Consider the following 23505-nt stretch of genomic DNA (forward strand, 5'->3'; position numbering starts at 1 on the left):
ACCAGCAACCTCTGCGCTTTGGGAGGATGCTCTAACCAACCAAGCTATCTGGCCAGGGTATAGCACTATTTCAAATTAGGCTCAGGTAGCATCTTAAAATCTCATCCCTGAAGCAGATTTCTCTGTCTGAATCTCTTAGGCAGGAAAGGGGGAGAGGGTCAAAAGTTATTTCTGAATCTTTTGTTTCTTAATAAGCATTTTACTATAATCAGTATCTCAAAGAGCAGCTTCATGGCAGGATTTTGGTCCCTTCACTGTCACCTCATTTCTCAGCGTTCAGCACTAGTCAGAGATCCTGAACTCCAATAGCTTATGGTTTGATGTAGAGAGAACAACTCTTTTTTTTTTGGGGGGGGGGGTAAAAGGAACAAAATTACTTTATTAGAAGGAATAGTACAAATGAGAAAACATAAGTGGGCAATTTGGTACAACTTACAGAAAAAGTAAAGGAAACTCCAACATATATGTACTGCTTCGGCGATGAGGAGAGTCATCCCCATGGCTCTGGAAAGCCAGCCTAAGGCTTAGCTCTTTTCATTGTCTTCCAAGGTGCTTGTCAAATGGATACTCCGCTGTGACAGATTTGGGGACCCCATTTTGCACAAGCTGGTTATGTGGTTGCCCAATTCTTCAGTAGATTTCACCTGCTCATTCAGGAAATGAGTCTAAGTGAAGTCACACAAATGGAGGTCATTTTTTTTCAGTGGCAAGTGTGTACAATTCCAGTAGTAACTGATTCATATGTATTTCCAAGTGTAACGCACACTTACTGCATTCAGCCCATTCTCCCAGTCTTCACGGTCTGTCTGTCTGGTTTCTTGACATCCTGAAGGAAGACTGTCACCTTGTTGATCCTGCAGCTTCACCAGTTTTTCAGCATGTTCCTCACTCTCCTCATGACATTGATGAAGAGAATATTTGGCAAAGTTCTTCAAAGCCACATCATTGTGGTTAAAGTAGTAATGTTGCAGGTGGAAATGGTACTCTTTCACAGAGTCGCAGAGAAGGCATTCCATAGGACTCATGTAGAGGAGATAAGGCTTTTGCAGTAAGATTTACTTGGGGTTGAAATGGGCGACTGTCCACAGGTTCCCAATGTCTTATCTCTGTCCATCTCTCAAAAAAGTCCAATCTTGTTTTTATTAAGCCTAGTACAAAGATCAGTGTTCAAATATTCTATTTAATCCATATCAAAGCGTGGTCCAGTCCAGGTGCTGTGTTGCTATATCCAGGCCGCTCTCAGAACCTGGACTTGGGAGGCCACGTGGCTGGCTGCTGGCCTGTAGGAGGCTGCTTAGAGAACCCACCAACAAACAGCACCAGTTCAATTTCCCAAGCAAAAAGAGAAGGGCAGGTTCTTTGTTACATCTGTGTTTATATTTTGGGCTAGAAAGACTAGCTTTTATTTAAACCACCTAATAAGTTTCTTAATCTTTCCTAATAAGTCTCTTCTCATGGTTCCTCCCACTAACCGATCAGATCCTTCTTCTAAGGTAGACCGACAGGCCTCTCTGTGGCCACCATCTTGGCTTTTACTGCACATGTCTTAAAGTGGAAGCATAGAAGCACTTCCCCCCATAGTCTGGGGGAAGGACTGGTTGTGCCCCGGAAAGACTGTTAATCTCCTTAGTGGGGCAAGGCTGTGATCCATTGGGGTGACCAGAACTGTAAATGCATGGCTTCCTAGTAAATGGAATGCTATAACTTTCTCCTGAAGCAGGATTTCCAGTTTTATTCATCTTAGCATTTGATTTCCTCTTCCCTAGTTTATTACATTCAACGTCTGATTCCCTCTGCTCCCTTAGTCACAAGTTCTTGTGAAGTCATGAGAAAAGCATTTCAGGGACCCACGCATAGGAGGATGTAAGCAATTGTGGCAAGATGTACTGGAGTGAAAACAAAGGACTGTCCCAAGTGCCTGATGTCTCATCCAGGACTAAATGGCACAGCTCTGTCTCTCAGCAGAAGAAGTCCGACCTCTGGGACCTCAGACCTACACTTATCCTCACCAAGCCCAGAAGAAGATTCAGTGCCCAGAGATGCTGTGCCATCAGCCCAGCACACATCGGCATCAGCAGGGCATCAAAGCTTCCGTAGTTCAGTTCAGTCCATGCCAAAGTTTCAGCAGTCCAGCTCAGTCTCTGTCCCCCTCTGACTAGCCTAGGCTCTGTTCCTGGCTATGCTTGGACCAGTGCTGTGCTGCTATACCCTAGCCTATGCATGGGCCCACTCTTGGACATGCAGGGCTGTTACAGAGAGAGAACGCATGCAAACAAATGGGCCTCAGGCCTTTGTTGAGCTTTAATTATAATATCTTGGGTTTGGGAAGAGGTAACCTTTCTTTTAAACTAACCAATCTCTTTCCTGGCTCTTTGCAGGCTTGTGCTGGGCCCTCCCCCTAACTCAAGGGTCGGGAACCTATGGCTTGTGAGCCAGATGTGGCTCTTTTGATGGCTGCATCTGGCTCGCAGACAAATCTTTAATGAAAAAAATAATAACGTTAAAAATATAAAACATTCTCATGTATTACAATCCATTCATTTCCTACCGCTCATGTTCATGATTGCAGTGGCTGGAGCCAATCATAGCTGTCCTCCGGGACAACACCAAATTTTTATTGGATAATGCATAAGGTACACGGGTTGTTGTATGGCTCTCACAGAATTACATTTTTAAATATGTGGCGTTCATGGCTCTCTCAGCCAAAAAGCTTCCCAACCCCTGCCTTAACCAATCCCTTTCCTGGACCTTGCAATTTCATGACTTTATCCAATCCAGTTCTTTCCCCAAATTTTCCCAGGTTAGATTTCTTCTCTCTTTTATAGTTGCCATTTTGGCTCCTATTACGCATGCCTCATAGTAGAAGGGCCTCCTTCTATACCATTTTGGCTTCTACTGTGCGTGCCTCAGCAAAGGAATTTCCCTTTTCCTGGTTCTTCCTTCCTTTCCCTTTTACTGGTTTTACAGGTAATCTGGGGAACAGACTGGTTATCCCCTGGGGAGACTGGAAAGCCAGTTCTTCCTGCCCACTTGGGTGAACAGAGGGATGTTAATCCCCTTGATGGAGCAATGCAGCTATTCCATGGAGTATCTGAGCTTCCTAGTTAATCCAGCTTAATTAGATGTCTGCTCCATTTGCTCCCTTTCTTTTTCAACAACTAGCTGCCTACTCTAACAGGAAGGCACAGACAGGTTGACGTAGGCAGCATAGAGCATCTTGTGGTTGATGGCAGCCTCCAGTTCCCGCTGGTAGTTCTGCCATACCTGCAAGATGGACATGGTGGTCATGCCTGTCAGCTGAGGAGAGGTGGCAGTGGTGGGGGTTTGTGAGGTGCTCGAGCTGCAAGGGGACCTCGGGCACTCCCAGGGCAGTGTGAGGAGGTGGCGGAAGGTTATATCCATTTACACCAATAGCTCAGCTGTGTCAGTGGTGGGATTCAAATAACTTAACAACTGATTCTCTGCCCTAATGACCATTTTAAGTATAAAAAAATATATACCGAAAGATAGTTTATTATTTCCTGCATTTAATACTTAAATAGGAACAGTAAAAGGTACACAAAACTAGATTATGTTATAAGAAAGTTTTAAAATATTAATGAAAAAATATTAAATAATGCCTGACAAAAAACAGTAAAACTGTTATTTAAGACATTTTCATATTGCTTCTTTTTTTTTCTTTTTTTCTTTTTTTTGTATTTTTCTGAAGTTGGAAACGGGGAGGCAGTCAGGCAGACTCCCACATGCGCCCGACCGGGATCCACCCGGCATGCCCACCAGGGGGCGATGCTCTGCCCATCTGGGGCGTCGCTCTGTTGCAACCAGAACCATTCTAACGCCTGAGGCAGAGGCACAGAGCCAACCTCAGTGCCCGGGCCAACTTTGCTCCAGTGGAGCCTTGGCTGCGGGAAGGGAAGAGAGAGACAGAGAGGAAGGAGAGGGGGAGGGGTGGAGAAGCAGATGGGCGCTTCTCCTGTGTGCCCTGGCCGGGAATCGAACCCGTGACTCCTGCACACCAGACCGACACTCTACGACTGAGCCATCCAGCCAGGGCCCCATATTGCTTCTTGATTGGTGTCCTCACCTGCAGTTTTTCTCACCTATGGATGAAATGAACATTACTACAGGCGCTTAGAATACGCTGTTGTGCAGATAAACATTAAAAAAAAGTAAGAAATGTAAATTTGTGATTTCTACATTGGTCAGCTACCCAGGCAGCCACCATTAGAGAGAACCTTGATTACAAGTACCATTTTAACAACTGGTTTGCCGAACTCAACCAAAATTTAGGTATCAGTTCTGCCAAACCAGTGCACACCAGCTGAATCTGGCCACTGGCTTTGGTCCATTCTGAGTTGCAATTGAGCATTCTAAACCAGGATACTGTACTGCAGGGTGGGTTGGGGTTGGAGAGAGAATGCCTTTGAACATCCCTAAGAAGACATACTGTACTTTGTTCCTGTGCAGGAACCTATATATCCACATTTCTGACAGTGCCACCAAACATCAGTTAGAACCCTTCTGTTAATTCTTCTAAAGGGTCCCTTCTTGCATAGGTCACTTATGACTGTTAGAAAATGCTTCATAAAAAGGAATCCAAACTGACCTCTACCTTTTTTTTTTATTTTATTTTTGCCTGTTGGCATCACATAAAGAAGTTCTTCCCATTCCTTCACAGGTTGAAAGAAACTTCCTTTATCTCTTTTTCAGATATTTCATTGTTAGCATATAGAAATGCAACTGAATTCTGTATGCTGACTTTGTATCCTACAACTTTACTGAATTCATTGATTAGTTATAAAAAATTTTTGGTGGAATCTTTCAGATTTTCTATATGAAAGATCATAATATTTGCAAAGACAGTTTCACTTCTTCTTTTCTAATTTGGATGCTTTTTATTTCTTTTTCTTGCCTAATTGTTCTGTCTAGGACTGCTAGTACTATGTTAAGTAGGACCAGTGAGAGTGGGAACCTTTGTCTTGTTCTTGATCTTAGAGAAAAAGCTTTCAACATTTCCCCATTGAGTATAATATAACTGTGGGATTATCATATATGGCAATATATAAATTTCTTCTATACCCACTTTGACAGTTTTTTTATCATAAAAGGCGGTTATATTTTGTCAAATATTTTTTCTGCATTAATTGAGATGATTATATGATTTTTATCTTTCATTCTATTCATCTGGTGTATTACATTTATTGAATTGCATATGTTGAACCATTGTTCATCTTAGGGGTACATTTCACTTGATTGGGGTATATGATCTTTTTTTTTTTTTTCTGAAGTGAGAAGCAGGGAGTCAGAGAACGGACTCCCATATGTGCTCTACTGGTATCCACCCAGTCTGGCATGCCCACCAGGGGGCGATGCTCTGCCCATCTGGGCCACCACTCCGCTGCAACGGAGCCATTCTAGCACGTGAGGCAGATGCCATGGAGCCATCCCCAGCGCCCGAGCCAACTCTGCTCCAATGGAGCCTTGGCTGTGGGAGGGGAGGAGAGAGACAGAGAGCGAGTAGAGGGGGAAGGGTAGAGAAGCAATTGGACGCTTCTCCTGTGTGCCCTGGCAGGGAGTTGAACCTGGGACTTCCACACGCCAGGCCGATGCTCTACCACTGAGCTAACAGGCCAGGGTTTATTATGATTCTCTGAATGTATTATTGAATTTGATTTGCTAACATTTTGTTGAGAATTTTTGCCTCTATATTCATCAGGGATATTGACGTGTAGTTTTCTTTTCTTGTAGCGTCCTTTTCTGGCTCTGGCATCAGGGTGATGCTGGGCTAGTAAAATGAGTTTGGAAGTGTTCCCTTCTCTTCAATTTTTTGGAAGTTTGAGAAGGATTGGAGTTAATTCTTTTTAAATGTTTGGTAGGCTTCTCTAGAAAAACCATTTGATTCTGGGGTTTTCTCTTTTGGAAAGTTTTAGATTACTAATTCTATCTTCTTACTCATTATTGTTCTGTTTAGATGTTCTTTTTCTTCATGGTTCAGTCTTGGTAGATTGTATATTTCTAGGCATTTAACCATTTTGTATAGGTTGTTCAATTTGTTAGCGAATGATTATTAATAATAGTTCTTTTATGATCTTTTCTAGGATACCAGTTATAATGTCTCTTTTATTTCTAATTTTATTTATTTGAGTCTTCTCTCTTTTCTTCTTAATTAGGCTAGCAAAGGTTTGTCAATTTTAACTTTTCAAAAAATAGCTCTTTGACTTTGGGTGGTGGGCATACAATGCAATATACAGATCATGTATCATAGAAATGTACACTTGAAAACTATATGATCCTATTAACCAGTATCATCCCAATAAATTTAATTTTAAAAACCCAGTTATTAGTTTTGTTTAGTTTTTTTAAAGCAGCTATTTTGAATTCTTTATCAGGTAAATTGAAGATCTCATGTTGTTGAGGTCAGTCATTAAAAGATTATTGTGATTCTTCAGTGGTGTCATATTTTCTTGATTTTTTTCATATTCCTTAAAAGTTTTGCATTGCTGTCTTTGCATTTGAAATAACAGTCACCTCCCTCAGTCTTTATTAACTTCTCCAATATGTCCTATCTTCTTTTTTTCCCCAAGCGATGAGTTAGAACATCTCAACCAGAAAGTTGGACCTGCAAAAACCCTCTCATCTGTGGCTATGTTTCCCAGGCCATAGTGAAGAAGGGCTGGAGCCAGTTCACAGGACACTATAGGGTCTACAACTAGGACCGGGGTCTGTATGCCCAGTGTGCAGGTGGCTGAAACTCCTTCCAGGCCTTTTGGTGTGTGGTCCAGATCCCACAGCTCCCACAAGGGCACTTCTGTCCATGGACGAATGCCAAATTGTTGTTACTGAGGAGTGGGACATGCAAAGGGAGTCTTATTCAGCCATGATGCTGATGTAACCAGCTATTTGCACATAGATATTTGCACATAGAAACCAGGTCTTCATTAGACTTCCCTACTCCAGCCAAAAATACATCAAGTTCGTTCTACATTTGACAGGGCTTCAAATCTTAGTGCCCTCCTGGCAGTTATTCTTGGGATATAGTTAGGTTTGTCAGTGTCCCTTTACTGGTGCATATTATTCATCTTTTGCTGTGAAACATATTACTCTAAAACAGTTGCTTTAAGCTATGAGTGTGTATCATTTTATACCACTTCTGAGTGTACAATTCAGTGAATTCTTTTTAGTAGATTCACAAGGCTCTGCAACCATAACTACTACGTGATTCCAAAACATTTTCATCATTTCTAAGAGAAAGAGAGTCAAGAATCCAGGAATGGTTTAGGTATGTGGTTCTGACCCAGAGTCTCTCATGACATCCCAATCAGGAGTCAGTCATTAGAAGGCTGCAGTCATTTGAAGGATTGACTGAAACAGGAGGATCTGCTTCTAAGAAAGAACATTCACATGCCTGGTGGGTTATTGCTGGTTTTTGGAAGGAGGCCTTACTTCCTTAACATGTAGACCCTTTATAGGGTTGCTTGAGTGTCCTGAAAACATGGCAGCTAGCTTCCTCCATTGATAGTGATCCAAAAGAGAGTGCAAGAGGGAAACCATACTATGTTTTAGGTCCTAATATCAGAATCACACTTTCTCCTTATTCTATTCTATGGAAGCCAGTCACTAGGCTTAGCCCACACTCAAGGAGGGAAATTTGGCCTCACCTTTTGAAGGGAGCAGCATCAAAGAAATTGTGGATATAATTTAAAACCATCAGTGTGGTTTTCAAAGCTGGCCACAAGGGTGAAGATGAAGTATAATCAGTACAATTTGCTGTCAGGCTATCATGTCTGTTGATCTGACTTTTCATCTTTTCTTAATGCAAGTATTGCACAGTGAACAGGAACATGGGCGTTGGTGTCAGATAAACTAGGTTTAAAGCCTGGCTCTCTCCCTTTCCTAGTTGAGTGCTCTTGTGCAAGTTACTTAACTTCAGGTTTCTCTTCTGTAAAAGGAAGATAGTAGCCACTTATAGAGTTGTTGTGATGATCCTGGAAAAGCTTGACCTAATTCTCAATACTTTCTCAATAAGCTCAAGATGACATACTTTCTTAAGGAGCCGTTTCAGTCTGTTGATTAATTATGAGCTCATACCACTTCAAAATTATAATTTTCTTGTTTTAACCTTATTAAACTATGAAGTCTGGTCTCTCATACTAAATTTCTGTAAATGCCTTTTAAATTAATTTTTTAGAATAAGATATAATTCACATACCATAAAATTCACCATATTATAATATACAATTTAGTGATATTTATTTTAGTCTGGATTATGTAATTACCATCACTGTCTAATTCCAGAACATTTTCAGCAGCCCTAAAAGAAATCCCATACTCATTAGAAATCATTCTCCACTGCTCCCTCTCCAATCCCCTGCCAACCACTCACTTACTTCTTGTCTCTATCGATTTGCCTATTCTGGGATAATAATGCAATACATCTGGCTGTTTGTGTCTGTCTTCTTTCACTCAGAATAATGTTTTCATGATTTGTCCATATTATAGTGTGTGTCAGTACATAATCCCTCTAATGGTTGAGTAATATTCCATTGTATAGATATGCTACATTTTATTTATCCATTCATTTATTGATGGACAGTTAGATTTTTCCTACTTTTTGGCTATTACAATAGCCAAATAGTGTTGCTATGAACATTAGTGTACAAGTGTTCATATTGTTCATATGAACATATTTTCAGTTCTCATGGGTACATATCTAAGGATGGGATTGCTAGGTAATATGGCAACTCTATGTTTAGCTTTTTGAGAAACCAACAAACTGTTTTCCACAGTGCCTACACCATTTTACATTTCCATAAGCAATGTATGAGGGTTCTGATTTCTCCACATCAAAAATGACTTTTTTTTCCCCAAAGTTAGAAGCTGGAAGGCAGTCAGACAGACTCCCGCATGCACCTGACCGGGATCCACCCGGCATGCCCACCAGAGGACAATGATCTGCCCATCTGGGGTGTTGCTCCGTTGTGGCCTGAGCCATTCTAGAACCTGAGGTGGAGGCCATGGAGCCATCCTCAGTGCCTGGGGCCAACTTTGCTCCAATAGAGCTTTGGCTGCGAAAAGATAAGAGAGAGATAGAGAGGAAGGAGAGGGGGAAGGGTAGAGAAGCAGATGGACCTTTCTCTTATGTGCCCTGACTAGGAGTTGAACCCAGAACTTCCATATGCCAGGCCAATGCTCTACCACTGAGCCAACCGGCCAGGGCCAAAAATGACTTTTTTTAAACAATTAAAATAGAGAAGTTCAAGGTTAACTTTATTAAATTTCCTTTTATTGTCTTCAGGCATTTTTTTTCAGTAGTTTGAGATGATTTTGAACCATAGTTCTCACAATCTTATGTTTTTATTTGACTTTTGACCAAATAAAACAACCATTTGCATACAAATGTCAGCCTGATTGAAACTAGATAGAAACTTAACCCACATTTCTTCATCACTTCCACAAAGATAGCAAGAAAAATAATCAGACTTTTTTTTTACATCAACAAACTCTAGATCTTCCAAATTCTTCAGATTATATTTATAATATATAGTTATATAGAATATAGTTATAACCAGAGTATAGTTAAAATGTAATTAGAAGTCAATAAATACAATCTCCTTCTTTTGGAGAAGGAGAAACAAAATGAAGTCACATGTCCAAAGTCATTAGGGAATGTCAGATACAGGGCATGAATCCCGTTCTGTTTTTCACCCAGTTATACCTGTTGTTCTTCATAGCATCTTACTTGGAGCACAAGAGAAGAGAACAGTCAATTGACTCTTGACAGGGTACAGTCACTAAGTTTATTGGCAAAAAAAAATCATTTCTTTAGTTCTTTTCCCACACCTTAGACACGACCTAGCTGTGGCATAACATTTCTAGCAAACCTATTCTGATTCCTTCTAATCACCTCTTTTTTTTTAAAGTATGATTTTATGCTAATAAACCATATTTTAATAATGTACTTCAAAACTTGTTGTAAATGGGAAATTTGACTAATCTGTATTTCTTATACTCCACGTTTTCCACTTTTGTAAAAATCTTTTATCACATCTTCAGTCACCTCTTCTTTCCTTCATCATTTCACAAAAATTATCCAGGATGCTTTTGTCACATCTGTGTATTTTAATGCCATATTTTGTATTTGTTCAGATTCAGATACTTTAACTTCTGTAAACTGTCAAGACACCATCTTACTATTTTTTTCCCTCTTACAGTAAACTTGAGTCCTTCTTCATATATTTGCCCTACAGATTCCAATCTGAAGATCTTTATCCTTGGAGAAGAAAAAAAGCAAAGTAGAGTTTATTGTGTTTCTTCCTTCAATCATCTTCAGTTTATTCATTATCACTTCCAAAGACTGTGTATTCTTTACTTTTTTTTTACACCTCCTGACTTAAAGTCCTCTTTTCACAGTTCTCCCACACTAAAAAAGGAAGGAAATGCCTTAGGTACTGAAATAAAATAAGCTCCAAGATGTGCTGTCGAGTGAATCAAGCATAATGCAGAAATATTGTGTAAAATTTCCAAAAAAAAAAATAGAACACATTTTATTGCTCCTAATATGCACAGACTTTTACATTTTTAATGTTTATGGAATAAGAATACATTGTACAATAGATGTCAAATCATAGTTTATAGGCAGGGCTTTAAATTTTTTCTTTTGTAGTAGCATAATATAATAATATGTATATAATGTATACTATATAATTATATGTAATATAGTAGAATATATTAATAATCTATAAAAATAATGGTACATCTTGCAATCAATGACATCCTAGGTTTAATAAAATATATTATTGGATTTGATTGCATTTCTCTGGGAGGATATGATAAAATAGATTACTCAAAGGAAGGAGTACTAAGTGGTTGGGGGAAAAGAGGCAACAGAATTTCTATAGCATTCACTTCTGTATCTTTCACATTTTGAATTACATACCTATGTTAACAAATAAAACATTTGAAAATTAAATTCAAATTCGAAAGTGGCACTGTACATGAGTCTTCTTGACACCACTACTTTGTTCAAATTTGTTTTTGTTCCTAGTAATGGTCTAGGAGCACCGTGAGGGCAGGCTAAGCCACTGTCTGCACCACTCTTCACCCAAACAGTAGTAGAATGCTTACACAGGCACGAATTCTAAGTGACATCATTCCTTCCTCCCCAGTTTTCTGTCATTAGTAAAACATCAACTAGATGTTTATTGGTTAAAATTAAGTTCAGTATAGCTGTTACCCTCATTGCTTCTTCTGTATTTCTATGAAATTGTTCAATAAGACAAGGTATAAATACATTAGAGGCTCTGATTTTATTAGACTTTGACTTCCAGCAGAAACTACTGGCAGCATTCTAGAGAGGTAAAGGGACAAACATCTTGAAAAGAAAAGAAAAACAGTTTGTCAGTAATGTGCTTGGCAACAATTGGGTTACCATGATCGCTCATATGTGGTGTTTGCTAAATGAACCAGGAGGCCACAGCAATGAATGATTGTAAGATGTTGGCAGGTTACACAACGTAATTAACAGCATTGCTTATGCATTCCTGTTGAAGATGATATTTAGAAATGCAAATAGCCTCTTCCCAGACCAATCGGAATGTTTTAGATGCACAAAAAATAATATTAAATCTCAGATAAGCAAAATCAATCCTACCTATCCTGGGTGGCAAAGAACTGATAACCAGTGCAGAGCTAAGATATCGGGCCTATTCCACACAGAGCTCAAAAAAGTTCAATACAAAACAGAAGTAGAATTTTCAGGGTCAGAGCTTTTGAACTTGACAGAGATGAGATCCAAGCCAGGGCTGGTTGGGTGTAGATAAGATCAGGTTCTAAGGTGATTACCATCAATTACAGTTGGCATTTGCGGTTCCCTTTTATCAGCAGGCTGGTGCAAGGTGAAGCAAGCTCAAAGGTCCAGCAGTAACATGAACAATTTTTGGTAGTTTGTGTGTTGAGGTACAAATACAATACTTTCTAGAATTAGGATGGACCTAATTTTATATAAATTTACTTTTAGTAAGATTATTTAATGTGCAACTAACAAAACATTTTCTTGTGATAAGAACTTTGAAGATTTACTCTTAGTAACTTTCAAATATACAATGTAATATTAACTATAGTCATTATGTTATACATTACATTCCTAGAACATCTGTCTTATAACAAAGTTTTTACTGTATTATAAAAGTCTAGGGACATTATTTTTAATATACCTTTGAATGATACACACTCTTACTTATCCAGATTCTATTTCTGGACTCAAGTTCATCCAGTTTATTTACCAGGAGATTATGTAAATTATTTACACTAAAAATATTTTGTGGTGGTTTGTTAGGCAGCAATAGATAAGACATAAGGTTTTATAATGCACAAGGGTTAAGTATGTAACTCTTTTGCATATAACTTTTTTTTTAGTACTTTAGGTGTGTGATACATTTATTCAATTGTGTTCTGTAATTTTGAGTGAACTACTCAAACTCTCTAAGTTTGAATTTATCATCTTAAAATGGGAATAAATATACCACCTATCTGCCTCAAAAGGTTATTTTAAAAACCAAAAAAAAAAGTATCCTAAAAATAATAAGCAATTTGTAAGTGTAAGCTATTTTCTTTTTCTTTATTTATTTTTCCTTTTTGAGAGAGAGAGAGAGAGAGAGAGAGAGAGGAGAGAGAGGAGAGAGAGGGACAGATGAAGAGAGGGAGGAAAAAGAGTGAACTTTAGTTGTTCATTGATTGCTTCTCATATCTGCCTTGACCAGAGGCTCAAGCCAAACCAGTGACCCCTTGCCCAAGCCAGTGACCTTGGGCTTCAAGCCAGTGACCTTTGGGCTCAAGCCAGTGATCATGTTGATGATTCCATACTCAAGCTAGTTAGCTTGCACTCAAGCTGACGAGCCTACACTCAAGCCAGTGACCCTGGGGCTTTGAACCTGGGCCCTTAGCATTTCAGGTTGATGATCTAGCCACTGCACCATCACCAGTCAGGCTAAACTATAAATGTTTTCAATTAATAAACTATACCATAGTACTGTGGCTTTCTGTAATGTGTAGAACCACCTAGTGTCCTCAGACACATGTAGACACTACCTTAAACTCACTCATTAAATTGGGGTCTTGGGGCCTAGGGGTAGCAACCATCATTTTTAAAAGCTCTGTTAGTGATTCTTATGTGAATTTGAGAAGTACTAGCTAATGCTTTCTAGAAACAGGCCTGAAAGTATAGGAATTATAGACTTGGGTTGTCTAACTGATAAAGCTCAGGACAGAAAGTGATTAGGGCTCGTATATATGCAATACCTGCTTCTGTTAAACTCTAACTTGCCAGATCCAACAAGAGTTTCTTGGTAAACCATGTGTATTTTCTTAAATTTAGATCATGGTGCAGTCTAAACATAATACCCAGTTAGGCTCTATGTACATCATGACTTAGCCGAAGCTTATGAGTGCCACTTTCTCAATTTTAATGCATTCCTTTAGGGTGATAAACTCATGTATTTTTAGGCTCATACTTTTATCATCTTTTACTGTCAAATATGGTCATTTTTCTACAAAGAATGTTTTCTGTCTGCAGTGATGCTGGTTTCAGGAAAATCCACATGTGTAAAAATGGTGGTTTTGATACCATCTGCTAGCTAGCCTCCTAAAGGAATCATTTTTTGTGTGCTGTTATATTGGATTATGCTGGCAGCTGCCTAAAATAACTTACTACTCTTAAAGCTGAGGGTCATATTTGATAAAGGACTAGTATCCACAATATATTAAGGACTCATAATTCAACAATCAAAAAACCCAGCTAAAAATTGTCAAAATAGGCCGTGACAGGTAACTCAGTTGGTTAGAGCATTGTCTCAATAAGCTAAGGTTGTAGGATTAATCCCCAGTCAGGGCACATACAAGAAGTAACCAATAAGTGCATAAATAAGTGGTAAAATAAATCAGTGTTCTTTTCTCTCTTACTCTCTCTGTCTCTCATCAATGAATAAATTTTAAAAATTATTTTTAATTGTCACAATATTTGAACAGACACTTCACCTAAAAAGCTATATGGGTGACAAATAAACACTTCACATAAGTCAATACAGAATGCAAGTTAAAACCTTAATGAAATACTCCTAAACACCAATTGAATAGCAAAAAAACCCAAACAAACCACAAACAAACATGACAGTAACAAGTCCTGGCAAGGATGTGGAGCAACTGGAATTCCCATACATTGCTGATGGGGATGCAAAATGGTACAACCGCTGTGGAAAACAATTTAGTATTTTCTTTTTTAAAAAAAATAACTTCCACTTTTTACAATTCCTATTTACTGATTTTAGAGAGAACAGAAGGGAGAGAGAGAGAGAGAGAGAGACAGAGAGACAGAGAGAGAGACATCAATTTGTTGTTCCACTTATTTATGCATTCATTGGTTGACTCTTGTATGTGCTCTGACCAGGGCTTGAACCCACAACCTCAATGTTTTGGGATGATGCATTAACCCAACTGAGCTACCTGGCCAGGGCTATTTAGTAGTTGTCTATAAAACTAAACACTCATCATATGACTTAGCAATCCTGTTTGTAGATATTTATTTACCTAAGAGAACTGAAAACTTATACACAGAAAACCTTGTACATGAATGTTTATAGTAGCATTATTAACAATAGCCAAAAAGTGGGGGGAAAAACCTAAATGTCCATCAATTGTTAAATAGATCAACTGTGGTATGTCCACACGATGCAATGCTAACTGTAAATACAAAGAAACAAACTAGTGATGCATGTAACAACATGGATTACTTTCAAATGCATTATTCTAACAGAAATCAGACTCAGATATCTACATATGGTGTGATTCTGTTTATATGATAATCTGGAAAAGGTATAATTATTGGGACAGAGAACAAATGAGTGATTGTCAGGGACTGAGCATGGGGGATAAGATTCACTACAAAGGGCATTTTACTAAGGGATAGAAATCTTTTATATCTTATTTGTGGTGGTGGTTACATACTGTATGTGTTTGTCAGAATGAAAATGTTGTTTTACTTGATGTAAATTACACTCAATAAATTGAACTTAAAACAGAAACAACAACATTTACAAATTTGGATATAGGCTAATCTGACACACAATGTTTTTCCAAATTTGAATTCCACTTAGTGTGTGAAGCTTCAAGTGCTAGAATTCTGGCAATAGGCATTCTGATGGGTGTTTCAAGCCAGCCATTCGCAGGATAGTTCCAACTCATTAAGCTGGAAGATGGAACAAAGGTTATACAAAATATTAGTTTTGATGTATAGAGTCTCCAGACATGGCTCCCTATAGTGATGAATGAAACAAATCTGGCCCCACAATGCTGCCTTTTATTCCTTCCCTTCAACTTAACCAGCCATGCCATCTATTAGGATCCTAATGAGACTTATGAGGTTTCTATGTTTGGATCTCATGCTATTTAATGAATACTATAGGCCTCCGAGGTGGTTCCTGGACTCCACTTGAGGGAGATAAACTCACCAGGAGAAAATTCTGCTCATGAATGCAACTGATTGACTTTTAGTGAGTGAATTTGCCAGGTAGGTGATGAGTGGAACACTGAGCCATATAATAAGATACAATATATTATCTATAATTCTGAAAATATTTTCTTAATCTTGCTTTTAAAAAACTTCTTGATTTATTTTTAGAGAGAGAGAAAGAAAGAAAAGAGAGAAAAACATTGATTTGTTGTTCTACTTACTAATGCATTCATTGATTGATCCTCATATATGCCCTGACTAGAGATTGAACCTGTAACCTTAGTGTATCAGGATGATGCTCTAACCAACTGAGCTAACTAGCCAGGGATCTTAATCTTGCTTTTAATTGCATTCATTACAAAGTACTTTGAGGATTTGTAAAAATTAAGTGGAAAAGCACTACATTTCAGTTTTCAGCTAAAGATAGAAATTATATTCTATAATAGTTTAATATTTAGGTCCCATAATTTTACTACATTAAGATGAATTTAAATATGTAATCCCTTTGAATGATGTCTGAATATTCATTTCCTGAAAAATCTGCACAATTAATTTTTTCAAGCTTAACTGAAACCTCCTCAAGATACATTTAGCCTGACCAGGTGGTGGCACAGTGGATAGAGTATTGGACTGGGATGCAGAGGACCCGGGTTTGAGACTCCAAGGTCGCCAGCTTGAGCGCAGGCTCATCTGGTTTGAGCAAAGCTCACCAGCTTGGACCCAAGGTCGCTGGTTCAAGCAAGGGGTTAGTTGGTCTGCTGAAGGCCCGCGGTCAAGGCACATATGAGAAAGCAATCAATGAACAACTAAGGTGTCGCAATTAAAAACTAATAATTGATGCTTCTCATCTCTCTCTGTTCCTGTCTGTCTGTCCCTATCTATCCCTCTCTCTGACTCTCTGTCTCTGTAAAAAAAACAAAACAAACAAAAAAAGATACATTTGGCCTTGACCGGTTGGCTCAGTGGTAGAGTGTCTGTGTGGCGTGCAGGAGTCCCGGGTTAGATTCCCACCCAGGGCACACAGGAGAAGCACCCATCTGCTTCTCCACCCCTCCCCCTCTCCTTCCTCTCTGTCTCTCTCTTCCCCTCCTGCAGCCAAGGCTCCATTGGAGCAAAGTTGGCCCGGGCGCTGGGGACGGCTCCATGGACTCTGCCTCAGGCGCTAGAATGGTTCTGGTCGCAACAGAGCAACGCCCCAAATGGGCAGAGCATCGCCCCCTGGTGGGCGTGCTGGGTGGATCCTAGTCGGGCGCATGCAGGAGTCTATCTGACTGACTCCCCATTTCCAACTTCAGAAAAATACAAAAAAAAAGATACATTTAATATTTATTCAAAACTCAGGATTCTAATCTCGAATCGTTTTTTTTTTTCTTTTACACATAGGGCTGACAGACTTACTCTTCAATATAACAATGTCCTCAGCACTAGACTAGCACTTTGGAATGATGATGCTTCTCCCAACCGGACTGAAAAAGTAACAGGTCCGGCCAAGTCTGGGAACACATCTACCAGCCTGTTCTACCTTACTTAACAAGAAGCCCCTTTCTCATTTGGGAAACTGAGGCAATCCCTTCTCTGCTTACCGTTCTCTTACACTTTGCAGGAAATCTCCGTGTTCCTGGCTGAATTATTGAGAGAAGACTAGTGAAGCCAATGAGTCTCTTCAGTAATGAGAGTTTTTGATAGTGGGAAAGTGGATGGGCAGGGCCAATATGCACATTTTTCTAAAATAAGGCTGTTTCAGTTTGCACTTTCTCTAATCTGAAACAGACTCTTCTGTCTTTGCAAGGTGATTAAGGGACAAATGTTTGAATTTCCAAAAGTACACTTATTGTTTTAAATGGTAACCCACCTTCTGTGTGGCAGGAACTTTAGATTACTTTTCTAATATGAGGAAGAATTTTTTTTTCTCCAGGTACATTCTTCAGTTCAAGAGTTAGTCTACTATTTAATTGAATACTTACAATTTGTCAAGCATTATTAGGCAGTGTGTGGGTGAGGGGGGAATTTGGAGGAGAGACCAAAATAGCTAGTACTTAGTTCCTAGACTTAAATCCAAGTATCTTACAATTTAGTGGGTGCAAAATTCAGCAGAAACAATTTCATCTATATTAAGAATTTGTGTCCTTGTGGAAGTTCAATTAGTTTGAACTCAGTAAGAAAAATAGCCTTTTTATGTTTTAGATGGATACTTTATGTAGTGATTCGACAGACAGTTCTTGAGCTTCTCAATGATTCAGTCTTGCACTAACCAACACAGTGGAGAAAGAAAGATCTTTGCTTTGATTTGGTGGTATATGGATGTCTTTAAAAGTATTAGGTTTAAATCCTAGATCTATAATTTAATAGCTGATGTGACTTTAGATGAGTCATTTAATTTCTATATACTTTTATCATTTATAAAAAGAGGGTAACAGCAGCATCTCATTGAGCTAATATGTGAGTCAAAACACAAATACATATAAAAGCATTAACTTAGTGCCTGGCACATAGTAGATTATCAGTGAATATAACTGTTATTATAGTCACCCTGGAGAAATAGAACCCACAGGGAAAGGACTTGAAAATGTTGACAATAACATACAAATGATAACATACCGATGAATATCATGTGAGGAACTGTATGCTTTGGAGCAATAAAATAAATAACCTCCAAGCAAATCCAAAACATGTTTTCTTTACTTCCAAACCCTATTGCATAGTCTCAGGTGGATGTCCAGATTATTCCTGGCTAAACCCTTGAATTTCTTAGAATTCAGCACTTAAGACCCAGTGGTAAACAACAGCTTGGATAAATTACTAGAGAGAAAAGGCAGTTTTTGTTGTGGGGCTGGTTTTTAGTTAGGGATTACAAATTTCCCTTGACAGCTTTTAGTGGAAATGGCTCTCTCACAAAATTCCAAGGTAAATGTTTTCTGGACAATTGTACTTGCCTTTGGAGTAGGTCACCACTTACATTAGTTTTAGAGGACCCTGTTCCAGCTTTTATTTTTCTCAGATGTCTGATGTCTAAAACCTTACTAGGTTATTTATTTTAGCTTAGTAATTCTTTTCTTCCCCAGTTGAAAGACAACTATCCCTGGTAAAAGAGAGAACAGTCAAGGTCCAACACTATACTAATCAATCCCTACTCTCATACTCACTGTGTAGTGTGACTATTACCAAGTGAGCCTAAACTTTAAATCTAGACTGTCTCATATGCATATGTCTCTTGTGACTGTATCTAGTTCCCAGTCTTGCTTGTATAATTCTCTAGGGGAAGAATTATGTCAAGATTTTGTAGACTATTGTTTCACCTTGATCCTTATTATTCCCTACTTAAACCTGTATAGCACAACTTTACATCAAAAGTAAGTGAATAGCCTGATCAGGCAGTGGCGCAGGGGATAGAGTGTTGGACAGGGATGTGGAAGGTCCCAGGTTCGAGACCCCAAGGTCGCCAGCTTGAACGCAGGCTCATCTGACTTGAGAAAAAAAGCTCACCAGCTTGGACCCAAGGTCACTGGCTTGAGCAAGGGGTTATTCAGTCTTCTGTAGCCCCATGATCAAGGCACATATGAGAAAGCAATCAATGAACAACTAAGGTGTCGCAACAAAAAACTGATGATTGATGCTTCTCATCTCTCTTTGTTCCTGTCTGTCTGACCCTATCTATCCCTCTCTCTGACTCTCTCTCTGTAAAAAAAAAAAAAAAAAAAGGTAAGTGAATAGTAAGTTACTATTGTTCATTATGATGATTTGGTTTTCTTCTCATAATCTTGAACTGTAATGTGTTCTCTAGTATGCTTTCATTACTAGAAATTGTGGAGCAGACAGTGATTGTAGCAGATAATTCCAAAACTTCTGGAACCATTGCAAAAGGCAACATAGGAGTATAAATTAAGAAAAAAAGATTTATAAACACATTCAGAAACTTGGATCTGAGATACAGATGAATAAAAATTTTAGAAGTCTTGTCTTCTTACACATCACAAAAATTGTCCAGTAAAATTTATGTTGTTCACTTTAGGTAAATCTATGTGTAGTAAGGCCCACTCATGGATCATTTCAATAGCTTGCTCAGCTCTTCAGTACTCCGAGTTCTTAGAAATGAGTGATTAGGATAGAAAGCTGTTTTTAAAAACAAATCCAGGGGAGGCCCTGGCTGGGTAGCTCAGTTGGTTAGAGCAGTGGTTTCAACCTTTTTATGCTTGGAGACCAGTGATCTAGCATGCTGAAAAGGAAACACAAAACAAATACAGTTTTATCTTACTGAGATGATGTCAGAGTAATGGTAACGTGAGAGCTACATTTGATCTCTTCCCTTGAAATTTCAACAAATTGATGACTATAATGCAGCAAAGAAACCCCAGCTGGGCTCACTGGCATGCCTGAAAGATTTACACACCAAATGAATTAAAGGTGGGATGAGGTGAAAAGGGGGGCAAAAGATAAAATGCATTCCATAACATTTTGGAGAGGAGAGGAGACAAACTTAGAGTGATTGGGTCTTTTTTCTCTGCTGCATTATGGGGAGGAAGAAAGCTTGGGCTCCCTGAATTTCATCTAAGGAGTACAGAGAGAGAAACTCAGAGTGACTAGGTCACCTTCAGCCAGGAGGGGCAGTGAGATAGAGGGCAGAGGGAGAGATAAACCAAAGTGGCCAGAGCACAGAGTCACGGCCAGTGTTACCACAGTCTGCTTGTAGCCCACACTTGGCAGAGACAGGGAAAGCTAAAGTGCAGCCTCCCAGATCCCTCCTCCCTTACCTCATGGTACCGAGAATGGCATAGACAAACTCCACAGCTAGCTCTCCAGAGCTACTCTCTCCCCTGAAGAGCAGAGATGCTCCATGTCTGGTGCCCAGGTCTGTTGAGATGTGGGACAGAGCACCTGAAAGCCTAAGATAACCAATGCTTGAGCCATAAAGCCGAAGCCATAACATCCTCACACCTGCCCCACTCACCAACACGACTTCAGCCCCACCTACATCATTGTGACAGCAACGTCTCAGTGGACAGCCCAGGAACTTCACAGAGTTAAAAGTTATAATATAGTGACACCTACTGAAAGAAACCTCTCAAAACTAAAATTTATTTTTCCTTTTATTCTTTTTTCATTTTTTCCTCTTACTCTTTTTTTCTCTTTTGAAATTAACTTTAAAATTTTTATATTTTTTATTCTTATTTTTTGTGGGTGTTTTGTTTTTTATTTTTTGTTTGCTTTTCATCTTTTCTCCTAAGGTTTTTCTTTTTGTCATAATTTAAAAATTTTTTATTGTATTTTTATATTAATTTTTCATTTTTGTAGTTTATTATTATTATTTTTTTGGTTAGGATTTTAAACAACACCACTCTCTAATGTCGTTAAGGAAGAAGAAATAAAATACCATGGCTACACAAGACAGAGATGTAGTTCAGGAAGAAAATGAAAAATTTCCAGAAAAAAAAAATCTCAATCACATGGAAATGTGATTGGAGTTAAATGATAGAGAATTCAAAATTGAAGTTCTGAAAATACTCAGTGAGATGCAAGAAGACACCAATAGGCAATTTAATGAGCTTAGAAAACAAATTAATGAACAAAACAAATACCTCACCAAAGAAATCGAAACTTTAAAAATGAAGATGAAGAACTCAATCCATGAATTGAAGACTGAGGTAGCAAGTTTAGCTAATAGAACAAGCCAGATAGAAGAAAAAATCAGGTACATTGAAGACAGGCAACTAAAGAAGCTACAGAGAGAATAGGAGAGAGACTCATGCATTAAATAAAAACAAAAAACCCTGAGAGAGCTCTACAAGAATTGTCTCACTTCATCCAAAAAAGCAATATAAGAATAATGGGTATATCAGAAGAAGAGAGGGAGAAGGGAATAGAGAGCCTATTCAAACAAATAATGGAAGAGAATTTCCCAAGCCCATGAAAAGCATTAGAGACTCAAATCTAAGAAGCAAACAGAGCTCCAAGTTACTGCAATCCAAACAGACCCACTCCAAGGCACATCATAATAAAATTGTCTAAAATCAATAACAAATAAAGAATCCTCAAGGCAGCTATGGAAAAGAAGACCATATCATGTAAAGGAAAGCTTATTAGGTTATCATCAGACTTCTCAGCAGAAACTCTACAAGCCAAACGAGAGTGGACCAAAACAATTAAAGTACTGAAAGACAGAAATTACCAGCCAAGAATACTAACTATATCCATCAAAGATATCCTTCAAATATGAAGGAGGAATAAAAATCTTTTACAGACATAGAGAAGCTGGGGGAACTTATCACCAGAAAACCCCAACTGCAGGAAATACTCAAGGAGGTTATTCAACTAGATACAAAGAGCAAAACAAATCAAAACTACAAGTATAAGCTCCAACAAGGTCACAATAATAACAAGGATAATCTGTGACAACAATAACATAAAAGGGGAGAGGATAAAGATCTGCAGTAGCAAAGGAGGATGGAGTGCAGAAGTACTTAAAAGACAAAGGACTCTTGTACATATGAACATTTTTCTCATAATAACCTAATGGTTACCACCCACAAAAAAGCCACTACTGAAACACACAACTTAAAAAAAAGAAGAAACAGGGAAAAGAAGTATGGAATATGACCAAACAAAAACAACCAAAAGAAACAAAGAAGAGAAGAATCAAACAAGACACAGAGCTACTAGAAAACAAAACAAAATGGCTACAGGAAACCCTCAAGTGTGAATAATCACCCTAAATGTAATGGACTGAACTCACCAATAAAGAGGCATAGAGTAGCAGATTGGATCAAAAAGCAAAACCCGGCCCTGGCCAGTTGGCTCGGTGGTAGAGTGTCTGTCTGGCATGCGGAAGTTTGGGTTTGATTCCCAGCCAGGGCACACAGGAGAGGCGCCCATCTGCTTCTCCACGCCTCCCCCTCTTCCTCTCTGTCTCTCTCTTCCCCTCCCACAGCCGAGGCTCCATTGGAGCAAAAGATGGCCCGGGCACTAGGGATGGCTCCTTGGCCTCTGCCCCAGGCACTAGAGTGGCTCTGGTCGCAACAGAGCGACACCCCAGATGGGCAGAGCGTCGCTCCCTGGTGGGTGTGCCAGATGGATCCTGGTCGGGCACATGCAGGAGTCTGTCTGACTGCCTCCCTATTTCCAGCTTCAGAAAAATACAAAAAAAAAGCAAAACCCAACCATATGCTGCCTTCAAGAGACACATCTAAGTTGCAAGGATAAAGGTAGTTTCAAAGTGAAAGGTTGGAAAACAATTATCCAAGCAAATAATACTAAAAAAAAGCAGGTGTAGCTATACTCATTTCTGACAATGCTGACTTCAAGGCAACAAAAATAACCAGAGACAAAGATGGACATTTCATAATGATGAAGGGATACTGTATCAAGAAAACATAACACTTCTTAATATATATGCACCAAACCAAGGAGCACCAAAATATATACAACATCTACTAACTCATCTAAAAATGGAAGCAGATGTAAACACAATCATACTTGAAGATTTCAATACACCATTAATGGCTTTAGATAGATTATCCAAACAGAAAGTCAATAAATAAATACTGGCTTTAAACAACACTCTGGACCAAATGGACATAATAGACATTTATAGGACATTTCATCCAAAACATCAGATTATACATTCTTCTCTAGTGTGCCTGGAACATTCTCAAGGATAAGCCATATGTTGGGCCACAAAAATAACATCAACAAATTCAGGAAGATTGAAATAATACCAAGTATATTTTCTGAAAATGACAACACAATATATCAAAATTTCTGGGATGCAGTGAAAGCAGTAATAAGAGGAAAGTTTTTTTTTTTTTTATCATTTCAGGCTTATATCAAGAAACAAGAGAGATTCCAAGTAAACAAACTAACGTCACACCTTAAGAAACAAGAAAAAGAAGAACAAAAGTACTGGTTCTTTGAAAAGATCAATAAAATTGACAACCCACTGGCTAGACTCACTAAGGAAAAAAGAGAAAGGACTCATATAAACAAAATCTGAAATGAAAGACGAGAAATTA

General features: G+C 38.7%; 1 pseudogene; it reads right to left on the bottom strand.

The window, feature by feature from the left end:
- Window positions 1-534: 534 nt before the first annotated feature.
- Window positions 535-3336, bottom strand: LOC136398515 (ferritin heavy chain-like; annotated as a pseudogene).
- Window positions 3337-23505: the final 20169 nt, after the last annotated feature.

Source organism: Saccopteryx leptura, chromosome 3 (genome assembly GCF_036850995.1).
Source record: "Saccopteryx leptura isolate mSacLep1 chromosome 3, mSacLep1_pri_phased_curated, whole genome shotgun sequence".
NCBI lineage: Eukaryota > Metazoa > Chordata > Mammalia > Chiroptera > Emballonuridae > Saccopteryx > Saccopteryx leptura.